Genomic DNA, 9,316 nt, shown 5'->3' with positions numbered 1-9,316 from the left:
CATACTTTCTGAATCTGTATGCATCATGAAATGGACTGAATACAAAACTCTTTGGGATTTGTGCATTTCATAAATGTCACAAATAAACACATTATGCTTGGTTTATCAAATAAAATTTTGTCTTAATACAATAAAAAATAATACAATTGAAAGTGGGGTCTGATTTGAATAGTGTTGTGTAGGACTGCTAAAACATGATCAACTATATCAAGAGACATGTATCTTTCACTGAATTATTCTTATTACACTTCTTTTACTCTTACATTTTTAAAGGACAGCATAGGCTGGAAAAGAAGTAAAGAATAAAGCTAAAAAAAAGTTTGTACTTAAAATTTGTACATTATTATTTCACTACAAGTACCTAACAGTTATTAAATATTATGGCCATATATTAGCACATTTGTGATTACCTGTGGCTCTGTGCCTATGGTTGAATCACTCTAATATAACTTTATTTTATTATTGCCTATATAGGCTATTTTGTTATTATAAATTAGTTCATAAACACATGGGCCTGATTTGCTCATGCAAAACAATAATCCGGCTGATTGTAACACAGTACATTGGTCATAATGTTTAGAGTAGTTTCTGTGGTTGTGGTTTCAGTTGTGGTTGTCTCTGGCATGGCAGAAGTAGTGGTAGTGCTTATGTTGCTTGCATCTGAATTATAAATATTACATAATAAAGCAACAATCTCTTACATACACAGACACATATAAATATATATATTTATAATGGCAGAAATATGTGTTCTAGTATATAATAAAGTACGGTTACACTTTATATGAAGGTGTCCTTGTTACAGTGTAATTATACAATTAAGTACTGAGTAATATTGATTAACTACAGGTTTGGCTTAGGGTTACTTGCATGCAATTATGCATAATTAATTGTTATTATAATAGTAAGTACATGTAACGTGTAACAAGGACACCTTCAAATAAGGTAGATATGTATGTTTTAAAAAGGTACTAGTCACGGACTCTAACAAATACAGTCAAAACAGAATAATTGATACTGTATCTGGATGACCGATCCACATAGAAGCAAAGGCAAAAATGGGGGTACAACGTGTTACTACTAACAACAGAATAGTTACTTAGTCACGATAAAAAAATTTTTTTTGTTATCTATTGGTGCATCTCAATAAATGAGAGATGTCGTGGAACCGTCTTTTATTATCAGTAATGGAACTCAAATTGGGAAACGTCGTGTATTGTAATAAAGGCAACTGCAACACAGAGCGGAAGTAGTTAGCGTCGTGTGGTTCTTTTAGATTGTGATGGCATTTTTGGGGCTGGCAGCCATTTAACAACAACCCACCATTGCACTATCTCTCCAAGTTTAGAAGACTTTATAAGACCAAACAAAAAAAAAAAAAAAAAAACTTTTTAGTGAATTGTTTGGCCTTCTGGAAAGTATGTTAAATTTACTTGTACATGTACTCCAATGGCGTTATAGGGGCTACCTTTTGCTCTTTAATTACTGACTCATTCGTGCGTCGCTGCATGGATGTTGATACAATTTGTGGCACTGCTGATGTGTTAAACACACATCTATAGTGTTGTTAATCCAGTTCGTGTGTACCGAGAAAACGCCTCTCAGCACTCTGCACTCAGAACACTCTCACACTGATGTGAATCTCTCTGCTGTCAGGTATGCATCACTCACATTTTTACCTGACAATCAAAACGTTATATTTGATTTATACTATTCTGAAATCATTATGACTAATAGATTAAGTGGAGTCTGGTGATGCCCGTCAAATTCATGTTGCAGCAGTTTGCGAAGTGAAAGCCGCTGAATGAACAAGGATGGGTGCCACCATCATCTGTACAGTTTTTAAGATTTCTGTACTATTCCATGAGTCTCCCCATGGAATCCAATCTATTTGTAAGCTCGTTTCTCTGGCTACTGTGTATAGCCACCAGGGCCATATACAGAATTCCTAAAAGAATTTGGAGATTTCCTCTCAGACTTTGGTTACCCGCTGGATACGTGCTAATTTTCGGAGATTTAAACATCATATTGGGGGGATAATACAAATGATGCATTAGGACTTGCATTTACTAGGCTATGTGCACTCCACTTTCATTCGTTTGGCTCTCCAGGGACGATCCAGAGACTCATAGTTGTAGCAGGGATCACTGCTGATGTTGCTGTAAGCAACTGTCATGGAGATTGGGAAAGTTCTGTTAAAATACTGAGACCCATTATACAGTCTTCTAAAATTAAAATTTATAATTTGATAAACTGCACTTATTGTGCAGATACATGATATTTACACTATGCTCATATTTATGCTAATCTAAATTGAAACATTAATATGCAGTGTATAAATGATCAGTTACTACAGAAAGTCACAGATGTGAGATGTAAAGTCAGAATTATAAAACTGAGATAATAAAAAATTGCCAAATAAGTTTTTCTTGTTCTGTTCCGATGCAAATTGAGCTTCTGAACATTTGGATGTTATGTTTTATGTTCAGTCTGAGTAGATTATATTTTAACGATTAGTGATTTTAACCTTTAAATCAGTCAAATATGCAGCTTTAACATTTAACTTTGAGGTGAAGATATTTTTGTCCTGTTGTCTAAAAACACATTTTCTGTCAAACAAAAACATACTTTCTGAATCTGTATGCATCATGAAATGGACTGAATACAAAACGCTTTTGGGATTTTGTGCATTTCATAAATGTCACAAAATAAACACATTATGCTTGGTTTATCAATAAAATTTTGTCTTAATACAATAAAAAATAATACAATTGAAAAGTGGGTCTGATTTGAATAGTGTTGTGTAGGACTGCTAAAACATGATCAACTATATCAAGAGACATGTATCTTTCACTGAATTATTCTTATTTTACACTTCTTTTACTCTTACATTTTTAAAGGACAGCATAGGCTGGAAAAGAAGTAAAGAATAAAGCTAAAAAAAAGTTTGTACTTAAAATTTGTACATTATTATTTCACTACAAGTACCTAACAGTTATTAAATATTATGGCCATATATTAGCACATTTGTGATTACCTGTGGCTCTGTGCCTATGGTTGAATCACTCTAATATAACTTTATTTTATTATTGCCTATATAGGCTATTTTGTTATTATAAATTAGTTCATAAACACATGGGCCTGATTTGCTCATGCAAAACATAAATCCGGCGTGATTGTAACACAGTACATTGGTCATAATGTTTAGAGTAGTTTTCTGTGGTTGTGGTTTCAGTTGTGGTTGTCTCTGGCATGGCAGAAGTAGTGGTAGTGCTTATGTTGCTTGCATCTGAATTATAAATATTACATAATAAAGCAACAATCTCTTACATACACAGACACATATAAATATATATATTTATACTAATGAATATGTTCTAGTATATAATAAAGTACGGTTACACTTTATATGAAGGTGTCCTTGTTACAGTGTAATTATACAATTAAGTACTGAGTAATATTGATTAACTACAGGTTTGGCTTAGGGTTACTTGCATGCAATTATGCATAATTAATTGTTATTATAATAGTAAGTACATGTAACGTGTAACAAGGACACCTTCAAATAAGTAGTATGTATTTTAAAAAGGTACTAGTCACAACTCTAACAAATACAGTCAAAACAGAATAATTGATACTGTATCTGGATGACAGATCCACATAGAAGGCAAAGGCAAAAAATGTAAACGTGTTACTACTAACAACAGAATAGTTACTTAGTCACGAATAAAAATTTGTATCTACAGGTGCATCTCAATAAATTAGAATGTCGTGGAAAAGTTCATTTATTTCAGTAATTTAACTCAAATTGTGAAACTCGTGTATTAAATAAATTCAGTGCACACAGACTGAAGTAGTTTAAGTCTTTGGTTCTTTTAATTGTGATGATTTTGGCTCACATTTAACAAAAACCCACCAATTCACTATCTCAACAATTTAGAATACTTAATAAGACCAATAAAAAAAAAAAAAAAAAAAACTTTTTTAGTGAATTGTTGGCCTTCTGGAAAGTATGTTAATTTACTGTACATGTACTCAATACTTGATAGGGGCTCCTTTTGCTTTAATTACTGACTCAATTCGGCGCTGCATGGAGGTGATCAATTTGTGGCACTGCTGAGGTGGTATACCACATCTATATGTTGTTAATCCATTCTGTTACCAGAAAACACTCAGCACTCTGCACTCAGAACACTCTCACACTGATGTGAATCTGTTTTGTGTTATGTATGCTATTAAGGTATGCTTTTATCTGATTTTTAAATGGTTATATTTGATTTATATTTTTTTTATATTATTATGAATTATAGATTAAGTGGAGTCTGGTGATGCCGCAAATCTGTGTGCAGTTCGAAGTGAAAGCCATGAATGAACAAGGAATGTGCCACATCATCTGACAGTTTAAGATTTCTTACTATTACTAGTCTCCCATGGAATCCAATCTATTGTATCTCTTTCTCTGGCTACTGTGTATAGACCACCAGGGCCATATACAGAATTCCTAAAAGAATTTGGAGATTTCCTCTCAGACCTTTTGGTTACCGTTGATAAAGTGCTAATTTTCGGAGATTTAAACATTCATATTGATAATACAAATGATGCATTAGGACTTGCATTTACTAACTTATTAAACTGTTTTGGAGTAAAGCAAAATGTCACCGGGCCCACTCATCGTTTTAATCATATGCTAGATTTAATTATATCGGATGGAATCGATCTTACTGACATAGATATCATACCTCAAAGTGATGAGTGTTACTGACCATTTCCTTGTATCGTGCATTTTGCGTATTGATGACAATAACTATATAGCTTCGCGTTATCGTCCGGGCAAAACTATTGTTCCAGCCACCAAAGACAGATTCGCAAATATCCTGCCTGATTTATCTCAACTGCTCTGTGTACCCAAAAATACACATGAACTAGACAAAATGACTGGCAACATGGGCACTATCTTCTCTAATACATTAGAAGCTGTTGCCCCCATCAAATTGAAAAAGGTTAGAGAAAAACGTACTGTGCCATGGTACAACAGTAATACCCACGCTCTCAAGAAAGAAACTCGTAGTCTTGAGCGCAAATGGAGAAAAACGAACTTGGAAGTTTTTAGAATTGCGTGGAAAAACAGTATGTCCAGCTATAGACAGACTCAAAAAACTGCCAGGGCTGAGCATATCCACAAACTCATAGAAAACAACCAAAACAATCCAAGGTTTTTATTTAGTACAGTGGCTATATTAACAAATAACCAGACGCCACCCGATCTAAATATTCCCTCACAGTTAAATAGTAATGACTTTATGAATTTCTTCACTGATAAAATAGATAACATCAGAAATACAATAACATATGTAGATTCCACAGCATCTAATACTTTAGTTTTTATCCATCGCACCCAAAGATAAACTGCAGTGCTTTACAACTATAGGACAGGAAGAGCTAAATAAACTTATCACTGCATCTAAACCAACAGCATGTTTATTAGATCCTGTACCCACTAAATTACTGAAAGAGTTGTTACCTGTAGCAGAAAAACCGCTTCTCAATATTATTAACTTTAACTCGTCGTTATCTTTAGGTCACGTCCCAAAACCATTCAAGCTGGCGGTTATTAAGCCTCTTATTAAGAAACCACAACTAGATCTTAGTGAACTGGCAAATTACAGACCCATTTCAAATCTTCCCTTTATGTCTAAAATTTTAGAAAAAGTTGTGTCTGCTCAATTGTGCTCCTACCTGCAAAAAAATGATCTCTATGAAGAATTTCAGTCGGGTTTCAGGCCCCATCATAGCACAGAAACTGCACTTGTTAAAATTACAAATGACTTGGCTGCATCTCATTGCTAGTTTTACTTGATCTTAGTCATGCGTTCGACAACATAGATCACGACATACTCATAGATAGATTACAAAACTATACAGGTATCCAAGGGCAGGCTTTAAGATGGTTTAGATCCTACCTGTCCGATCGCTACCACTTTGTTTATATAAATGGGGAGTCATCTCATTTATCACCAGTAAAATATGGAGTGCCACAAGGATCTGTCCTAGGTCCTCTGCTATTTTTAATATACATGTTGCCCCTTGGTAATATCATTAGAAAATAGTGGATTAGTTTCCACTGTTATGCTGATGATACTCAACTATATATCTCAACAAGACCAGGTGAAACTTCAAAACTATTTAAGCTTTAGAGTGTGTTATAAATGTAAAAGATCGGATGAACAATAATTTTCTCCTATTAAATTCAGATAAGACAGAGATATTACTTATTGGACCAGAAAACATTACACAGAATCTCGTAGATTACAATTTGCAATTAGAGCGGATGTACTGTTACTTCCTCTACTGTCAAAAATCTGGGTGTTATATTAGACAGTAACTTGTCTTTTGTAAATCATATTTCCCATGTTACAAAAACAGCATTCTTCCATCTTAGAAACATTGCCAAGCTACGAAACATGTTACCTGTTCCTGATGCAGAAAAGCTAGTTCATGCATTTCATGACCTCTAGACTGGACTATTGTAATGCACTGCTAGGTGGTTGTCCTGCATCCTCAATAAACAAGCTACAGGTAGTCCAAAATGCAGCGGCTAGAGTCCTTACCAGGTCAAGAAAATATGATCATATTACCCCAATTTTACAGTCTCTGCACTGGCTACCTATTAATTTCCGTATCAGTTACAAAATATTATTACTTACTTATAAGGCCCTTAATGGCTTAGCTCCTGCATACCTAACTAGTCTTCTACCACGCTACAACCCATCATGCTCCCTAAGGTCACAAAAAACGCTGGACTTTTGATAGTACCTAGGATAGCAAAGTCCACTAAATTAGGTAGAGCTTTTTCGCATTTGGCTCCCAAACTCTGGAATAGCCTTCCTGATAATGTTCGGGGTTCAGACACACTCTCTCTGTTTAAATATAGATTAAAAACACACCTTTTTGGCCAAGCATTCAAATAATGCATCTTATAATTTTGGACTGCAGTTATATCTGATTAAAATGCACATTATTATTCTTTAGCTTGGGTTAAACTAATTAATTTTACTTGGCTGGAACAGCAGCTACGCTAATTATGTCTATTTGTTTCTCTGTTTTGCCACGGGATTTACATCCCGTGGTAACTAGGATTTACACAAGCTCCAGTCTGGATCCAGAACACCTGAGAAGAGATGATGCCAGCCCCTCAGAGGACCTCAGATGATGCTAACCCAGAGACAACATACAGGACTACCACATTTTGCTCTGAGTTTGATTGCATAATTGCTGTTAATAGTGTTTAATCGTCTGTTTGTTTACGTCTTTTATTGATTTTTCTGAACATTTCTGCCGTATACACATAAACTGACAGTCACCACTGATAAGCTACTACTAAATATTGTAGAAACTTAATTTTCTGTAAAGTTGCTTTGCAATGATTTGTATCGTAAAAAGCGCTATACAAATAAACTTGAATTGAATTGAATTGAATTCAGTGTCACGTTTCGGGGCATGGAAATGTCGCCCCAATAACAGACCGGTGTGTTAAACTCTCGGACATATTTTAAAGATTATGTGTCACGAACTTTAAATATTTCACATACTTTTGAGAATCCAGCCTTTAGTTGAAACACGACGGCTTTCTTCTTTCGTGAGGGGGTTTGACGCCACGGTATCTTTGTTTCCAGGCGGAATGTTAAAGAACACAACACACGTCACCCAGAAATCCTGTAGAATTCAACCAATCCAATGACGACTTCAAAGCTCCTGAAGTGTTTCCACTTTTGTGTGCCGTATGGATCAGACGTTCAGGCAATGGTCTGTGGCCGTGACGTCTGAAGCTGAGACTAGTCTAGCACTGACTTAGCAAGTTGTGTAAATGTAACTATAAAACTACACTTTTTGTTATAAGCAAGAAAGTGATGGGCGACTTAAGGCTATTATTTAACTCTGCAACCTCTGACTAAAATCAGACTGGCGAGTCTGTGTCCGTGAGATTCCAACCAGCTCGGCCATTAACACTATCATTCCAAACCTTCTCCTGCCCAAACTAACTCAGCTCTCCGTGTCCAGCTCTGTCTGTCAGTGGATCAACAGCTTCCTGACAGACAGACAGGCAGCAGCTAGTGAGGCTGGGAATATACACATCCAGCACTGGTTCTCTCCCCACTGCTCTTCTCCCTGTACACCAACGACTGCACATCTAAAGACCCCTCTGTCAAGCTCCTGAAGTTTGCAGAGGACACCACACTTATCGGCCTCATCCAAAACAGTGGAGATGATAGTGGACTTCAGGTGAAACCCCCCTGCTCTCCCCCCACTCACCATCATGAACAGCACTGTGACTGCAGTGGAATCATTCAGGTTCCTGGGCACCACCATCTCTCAGGACCTTAAGTGGAACATTCACATTGACTCCATTGTGAAAAAGGCCCAGCAGAGGTTGTACTTCCTTCGCCAGCTGAGGAAATTCAACCTACCACAAGAGCTGCTGAAACAGTTCTACTCCGCCATCACTGAATCCATCCTCTGCACTTCAGTAACTGTCTGGTTCAGCTCAGCTTCTAAATCTGACCTCAGAAGATTACAGAGGGTAGTCCGGACTGCTGGGCGAATCATTGGTACAACCCTCCCCACTCTCCAAGAACTGCACTCATCCAGAGCAAAAAGGCTGGCAAAATCACTCTGGACCCATCACATCCAGCACACTTCCTCTTTGAACTGTTGCCATCTGGTCGACGCTACAGAGCTCTGAGCACCAGAACGTCCAGACACAGGAACAGTTTCTTCCCTCAGGCAATCCTTCCAATTTTTTTTTTATTCCTTATTTACTTGTTCCATTTATTTATTTATTTATTATCTGTGTTTTTTGTTCTGTCACTGTCATTCTGTTGCACTGCAGAAGCTTCTGTCACAAAAACAAATTCCTCGTATGTGTAAACATACCTGGCAGTAAAAGCTCATTCTGATTCTGATTCTGATTAAAACGTAAATGCTTATACTCTCAGAAAAAAAAGCTGTCACTGGGGCAGAACCTTTTCAAAAGGAACAAATGTGTACCATTTAGGTACTAAAATTTACATTTTAGGTACTGATATGCCGCCTTAAGGTACTTATATGTATTTTAAGGGTAAATAAAAAGGTACCACCCCGGTGACAGCTTTTGTACCTTTCTTTCTGAGAGTGCACTGATACCATAAAGTGAAAATAAGGAATCCTTAAAATTAGGAACACTTGCTGTATGCTAAAAAAAATGTAATCCCCTTAAAATGCAATAGCTGTCATGTCTACCCTCAACTCTTTCTAGTTGGTCTTGCTGTTCCTGCTTTGA

At 36.3% G+C, this 9,316-nt stretch overlaps 1 long non-coding RNA gene across 1 annotated transcript in view; it reads right to left on the bottom strand.

Annotated features, from left to right (window-relative positions):
• Nucleotides 1-2,076: 2,076 nt before the first annotated feature.
• The window catches only part of LOC122147081, a 10,441-nt gene continuing 3,201 nt past the window's right edge, over nt 2,077-9,316 (bottom strand). Inside the window, exon 3 of the long non-coding RNA XR_006161406.1 lies at nt 2,077-2,169. This is a non-coding gene — a long non-coding RNA (uncharacterized LOC122147081). The remainder of the gene's footprint in view (nt 2,170-9,316) is intronic.

Source organism: Cyprinus carpio, chromosome A12 (assembly GCF_018340385.1).
Source record: "Cyprinus carpio isolate SPL01 chromosome A12, ASM1834038v1, whole genome shotgun sequence".
NCBI lineage: Eukaryota > Metazoa > Chordata > Actinopteri > Cypriniformes > Cyprinidae > Cyprinus > Cyprinus carpio.
Note: the sequence above shows the minus strand (reverse complement) of the source record. Positions and strands in the feature narration are given on the sequence as shown.